Source organism: Protopterus annectens, chromosome 1.part1 (genome assembly GCF_019279795.1).
Source record: "Protopterus annectens isolate FY-2018-M chromosome 1.part1, PAN1.0, whole genome shotgun sequence".
In the NCBI taxonomy this organism is placed as follows: Eukaryota; Metazoa; Chordata; order Ceratodontiformes; family Protopteridae; genus Protopterus; species Protopterus annectens.
In genome coordinates, this window is record NC_056726.1 from 786137137 (window position 1) to 786144231 (window position 7095).

At 39.8% G+C, this 7095-nt stretch overlaps 1 protein-coding gene across 1 annotated transcript in view; it reads left to right on the forward strand.

The window, feature by feature from the left end:
• Nucleotides 1-7095, forward strand: part of PSTPIP2 (proline-serine-threonine phosphatase interacting protein 2) — a 1323814-nt gene that overhangs the window by 1129784 nt on the left and 186935 nt on the right. The gene's annotated exons all lie outside the window — the stretch shown is intronic.

Below are 7095 nucleotides of genomic sequence, written 5' to 3' on the forward strand. Positions count from 1 at the left end.
ACCACAGCGATGCCCATGGGCAATCACTCTTACACAAAAGTACATCTTCACCCATGTGCTGCCTTATTCTCCAAGCAGCTGTAACAACCACAGGTATCCAGCACTGAAAATTAAGATGCTTACAACACAGCATGAAACACCTCAATACAATGCCAATGCCTCTCAAATGTACCCTATTTCGAGGAACATTGCTTATTTGGGGTCCGAAAAGATCATGCTCCTCGAAATTCCTACTACTACTGCCCAGAAACCACCCAACTATGAAACTGCCCAAGATAGAAAAACCTAACCCTGAACATATTGCGGAACATGTACCATAAAGAACTATGCCACCTGCTAACTCCTTTAACAGTTCAGGACAAAAGCCTGCCTTGAGAGCAATGCACTGTAGACCACAGGTCACCTGCATGAATGCTCTGTAACACTAACTGGTACTCAGCTGAAGGTAACACTGCCCTGAGCTCACCACCAAACAGGGACTAATCACAACAAAATCCAGGAGAAAACCAAAACTAGTTAAAACCATACGAAACACCTGCCATACATTTGTACTCATTTGTTGAACTATATACTGGGTCATCACCAATATATTTAAAAATATCCTGCCAAACTGTTAGGTCCTACTAAGACTGCCACCTTTCAGTTTCCAGGCATTAAAAGAATGTGCATTATCAAGTAAAGGGGTCTATAACTCTTAAATGATGTCATTATCTTGATGTGTAAGTCACCACCTTCCTGCAACAGTCAACAATTTTAGGAGGGAGTAAAGAGGTCAGAGCTAAAATGACAGTCAAAGTCAGGGACCTCCATGGTCATTTAGTAATGCAGCCAGCAAAATCAAGAGCAAATTAAAACCTTTTATACCAGATATTTTAGATAGAGGACACAAAACAATCCCCTACAAGGAGGTAATAGTGTAACACAAGTATCCTACAATGTCTGGCATTACTTACTAACCTGAATATTAAATGACTAGCTACTAATTTGCCAAAAAAAACAATCTTATGCCACATGGACCAAATATGGAAATTCAGTGAAAGAGTACCATCAAGAGGTATGGACACCAAAAAAACTGACACCTTACCTCAAAGTACACAATCATCCACACACCCCTATTTAACAAGAACAGCAAGCTACAAGAAATGGAAGGAGAGCTACCCATATTTTAAAGCTGTCGACCACCACCCTATCAGCCACTAGTACCCCCAGACAGCGCCCAAATTCATACCATCCTAAAATGCAGGGAAAGCAATGGATGACAAAACCCTGTGGTAAAATGTTTATGTTCCTCACCTTACAACACAGGATCTGACCTGGACCTGAAGAATGATGGGAAGTCTGAAACTCCAATGTCTGTCATTGCTTAGTGACTTTTATAGTCAATGATAAGCCATAACTACAAAAAAAAAAAACCACACACACAACACCCACACAAACACAAGATCCGATCCAGACCTCAAGAATAGGAACTCTGAAACTTGAATGACTATCATTATTTAGTGACCTTTTCCTCTGCGAGATGCCAAAACTGCAAAATTATTAATGTAAATTTGCCATACGACAAACTAGACAGCTGAACTGCATGCTCGTAATATTCACACATGCACTTCTAAGACATTTTCATAAGGCAAACCTGCTTTCTCCCCTTGCCCAACTGCAACATCACCTATAACACTCCCCTTTAAAGGAGTGAGCATGACCTGCTGAGCGTGTGTGCTCCACAGCCCGTGAAAAACTCAGTAATAACTGTAAGCCTCCAAATATTGCTCATCGAATCATAGAAGTGGCCAGAATTACAAATTTGTGTTAATGTGCATTTTCCAAAGAATATGAAATTCAAAACTGAAATACATGTGAAAGTAACCCCCCATGCTGTTTGGACCCTCTCCCCACATACTTAGAGAGTGATAGTTACTCATGTACCACAGACATCAACTGAAGAGAGGTCACATCACCTTTCACTCTCTCAAATAACTCAATTGTAAACCATCTTGTGCCATCAGTCCTCTCATCATTCCATGGATTCACCGATTCCCAGAAAACACAAATGTTATGAGAACAGACCAAAAATTGCAAGCAAAAATCTGGACATTCTGCAAAAGAGTTGAGTGATACAAGAAGCAACCCACCACCATGCTGCACTTTGTCTGTGCCAGACTGTAACAACATAAAGCAATGAAAACCCGTATGTGAATCCAAAACCCAACACAACCAAACTAAACTGAGAAGCTTGGCGAACAACAGAACTTGTGCTGCTAAGGGGAAAAACACACACGAGGACCACCTAAAGGGAATGTAGCTTTGATCTCAACAAATCCTTAGCACAACCCACTGTTCTGAAGAAATTTAAATATTGCCTAACTTCTCCTACCTCCATAGGTGAAATTACCACCTCTAATCACCGTACCCTGTTGCAGACTTGGTAACAACCTCTTTTCCCCATGCAAAGCCACTGAAATACTTCCCCTATGTGGCAGCACAAACCCCCAGCATCTCATTCATAAACATACATCCCTACTTCCTAAAATAAGCTTGATGTGACAAAGGCACATTGAAGTAATAGCTGTAAAAGTCCTTCATTTACTTAGCAACATCTCTTAAACCTCAAGATCAGTTATTATCCCTTTTTGCTTTGAGTAACTAAGAAGTGAAGTCAGTGTTTCATCGGTGCAGAGTGATCTTGCCATGTATCTCCTTAAGGAGTTGGTACCATAACTTGACTTCTTTTAACGTAGCCAACAGTCTCTCTCCACATAGCCTACCTTGCTCATACCACTCCGGACAACAGGAAACATGCTCCAACGACAAACACCCACCCAAGCCACCTGTTGCACCATGAGGATCATGACTAAAGGCCCACACTCCTGGACACCACAAAGTCCATGAAGAAGCTCCCATGAAGAATGAGGTACTACAACCAGAAGGCACCCTCTGCACATATTGCAGGTCGGAAAGCTGCCTGTGCACACAAAGTCTGGTAACTTAACCCATGTTTTGTCTACCTTTATGAAGTTCTGTCTAGTTTTCCAGAACATATAGCTAAAACAAATGTAGAGATTAATTCTCTGTATGCTTCCCATAAAAGAAGCTACTACCCTGTTCACCTCCCACTATCTTACCCTGGACACAACCACGACTCTTCACCGAACCGCTATGCAAACCAATACATGCGGCCATTCTCCCACAATGAAAGACCTTATGAAAACTTTTGTCAAGCTGTCCTACCACGAGATAATGAAAGACAAGCAAACTAAACCAGAGACTATCCCAACATGAGCCACCAGCCAAAACAAACTCACCACCACCCTATTTAGTCACAAAGACACTGTGCCCCAGAATCGTTTTTTTTTTCTTATCTTTCTAAGTCCTCAAGATCAATCCATCATACCCTCATGGTCATGGCAGACCCCAAAATGCCAGTAAAAACAGACCACCCATCCAAGTAAATCTGGACAGGTAAAAGAAAAAAAAACCCCTCACTCATCCTGTCCCACCATGCATCATTAAGCTCCCAGGTCTACTTGCTTTCCAAAACATCTAAAGGTAATTTCAGACGTAAGCCTTGACATAGCAAGTTCATGCCAAAGTGTGATTCCTTATCCAGTTACACTTACCTAAACTCCTTAAGCCCCTCCCTACCCGTACCTCATATCCCTGTTAACCCTTTCATCCACACCCACCTTCTTACTACTGTATTTAACTAACCCCCACCTGAAAATGTCCCTGGACAAATTGGTTTGTTAACAAACCTCATTTGTTTAACTTCTTTACTAATCTTCTGTTCTTCATTGTCCTTCTGTGATCTTATTTTTATATTGCAAAATATTCCATATCTGGGTGCCTTTGCCTGTATTTCTCTTCAAGTATCTTTGGAGCTACTTTTTTGTATTGATTAGTTTGGCTTTCTCTTTTGCATAAATATTATACTGTATTAGATCTCTCTTTCTTTCCCATATTTTTTTATACCTTTCAAAAATCTCTAGGTTTTGTTCTTTGCACATTTGCACTTCTTTTTCCAAATGATCAAAGGTTTCTTGGACTGTGTAATGCTTTTCATGAATATATTGTATTAATGAACACAAATTTGTATTTGAAGCTTTTGACAGTTTTTCTTATGCAAGTATTTTTCTTTCCTCTAATTTCTCTCTTAATTGTGTGAATAGCTTCCATCTGGAATTTCTGGGCTTCTTTCATAATATTATTAGCTATTATACAATTCCTCCCCTAAAACGTGCACGCTGATTGGCCAGCCCAACCAGCGTGCCCGTTGTAAATCCCTCAATATACTAACGGAAAAAGGTCCGGTCGCCCGGACTTTTTCCGTTAGTATAAAACACTGTCTTGCTATGTTAAAAGAGTTTAACATAGCGACACAGGTTTAAAAAAAGCTACGGAGATATCCGTTGCTTATTTTAAAGCTGTCTCGCTATGTTAAACCCATTTAACATAGCGAGACAGTAAAAAAAAGCAATGGAGATCTTGCGTTCTCCATTGCTTTTGCCCACAGTTCTGATGTACTGCGCAGGTGCGCAGTACATCGGAACTGCCGCAGAATACCAGACAGCTGCGGAAGGGCAGTAAAGAGGCATTACACAATGCCATTATTTAAGAAAAGTAATTATTTCTTTTCTTAAATAATGCCATTGTATAATAGCAATAACCCACTTCTGGGTGTGGGTAATGCTGGATTTACCCACCGTTGGCTTTGTTTGGTCCCTTGGGCTTCGCCCTCTGGACCAAACCACGCCAACCGTGGGTAAATCCAGCATTACCCACACCCAGGCATGGGTTATTGCTATAATATTTTATGTGTCCCAAACTTCATAGCTGTTAATTTGTTAGCACAAATAGTCTGTTTCTACATGCACAGTTCCAAACAGAAGAACAATGTGGAAGAAGCATATACAGACAATTCCAATAGTAGTGGGGATCCAGATGGAGACATGATCAAATCAGCAAGCATATTTCTTTCTTATCCTCAGCAGTCCACTCTGTCATCTTTATGGCTCTTTTTTGACCTATCACGTTTTGTGTTTTTTGTGGACTACTACTTCCTTCTAAAACAGGGGGAGGGGGGCATCCTCCCCCTGAGCCTGGTCTTACCCCGCTGTAGGAATGTTTCTGTGTCTTGGGGATTCTACGCTGTCATTTTTTTCCATTCCTGGCACCAGTGCTGCTACTAGGATTGGGCAGTTTTGTCCTGGGCCTTGTGCACCCAGCTGTCTGTTTTAAGTTTTAACCTTCTTTTGTCCATGATGTATGCTGTGTAAAATACAGTCGTTATATCAGTGTCATCTTGGTGAGATTCAGTTAAAACGGGTCCACCTCATGAATGTACTCTAAGACTTGAGGATGAACTCAGTTCCAGTTAATACTATTCTCCGTTGCTTGCTGATTTTATCATATCTCCATCTGGATCCCTACTACTATTGGAACTGTCTGTGTTATCTTTCTTTCACATTGTTTTTCTGTTTGGAATATCAACAACTTAGCAGTTACGATGTTTGGAACACAAAATAATTACCTAACATCACATCATTGCTAATCAGTGACATACTTAGCATATTTGTTACCCAGAGCAGATTTTTTTAACACTACCCCCACACACACCCACACACAGATTTTTTTCTAACACCACCTCTTCTGTGTCAGTTATTTTTAATAATAATTATGACATGAAGCAAAATAATGCCCAGCAAGGAGCAAGTTAGAAGCAGAGATTAAATTCCCAAAGGATTCAGCCATCCAACAGTAAGGCTTGCCCCCAACAAATCATGAACTAAAGCTAAAAGTCAAAATGCATTATCGTCTCCATTGAAAAGTTCAGTACGAAATTGACAACACATCCCTAAGAGCTGACCCAGTAATTTGGGATTTGGTAGCTTATATGGAGAGTTGACCCCAAATTCTATTAGAAACAGATGAAGGGGAAGCAAACTTAGGGAGATTTAGCAAAATTAGGAACAGTTTCAAATTGGTTTTACAAATACAGCACTGAGAGAGTGAGAGAGAGAGAGAGAGAGACAGACAGACAGACAGTAAACATTACAGCATATTCATGCAAATGCACACTTGTAATGTAAAGGCAGGCTATAAACTAAACAAACAATATTAGAGTAACTTGCAAACCAAACATATTAAGCAAATACAAGAACATTCTGTTAATTGGAGACAGTTTTGAATGTGTTTCATACAATATTCCAATTTATTTCATGCAAATGCACACTAGCCATTAATGCCTGCCTTTAAACTAAGCACCAATTATTTTATCAACAACACAGCTAGCCAGCCCCCTCCCAAGAAGAAAAAAAGCATAAATATTCCAATTTATTTTGTACATATGTTCACTAGCCAGCCCTTAATTCCAAAGTAAGCTGAGTGAATGAAAAAGATAAGTTCCCATCGCACCTGTAACGCCCAACCTAAAAAAAAAAATCAATTTATTCCACACAAATACACACCAACCAGCCTTTAAACTAATATGGAAAGGACAAGGTTACCCCTCTCAAAAAAGCATATGCATTCAGATTTATTCACACAAATACACCTTAAGGGTGAAATTTAAACCAACCAAGTGAAAAGGACACTTTTTTTTCATCCACAGCACATCTGGCCAAGCCTGTTCCCCAAAAAAAGGATACAAATATTCCAGTTTATTAACACAAATATCCACTTGCCAACCTTAATGGCAGAATTTAAGCTGAACAAATGGAAGGTCAAGTTACTTTAACCCACAGCCTAGCTAGCTACCCACCACCCCACCAAAACAAAAAGAGGGCAGAAGACCACAATGAAACAAAAAAGAACATAAATATCTGATTTCAAAATATTTAAACAAATGTGCACATCCACACCCACACACTACTCTAGCCGCCATCCCCTTACCCCCTCTCCAAAAATAAGAAAGAAAATCTTGTTATATTCACATTAAAAATGCTTATCTTCAGTCTGGTGCTGTCATTAATTCAGTTTGTTAGGTTCAATAAAAAAAAAATTTGCTGCAAAACTCTGTACTGCATTGTATTACTGTACAACTAGAATGCTTATATTAATCTTAAAAATAACCTCTTGCATGCAGTTCCTTCTGAGTTTCCT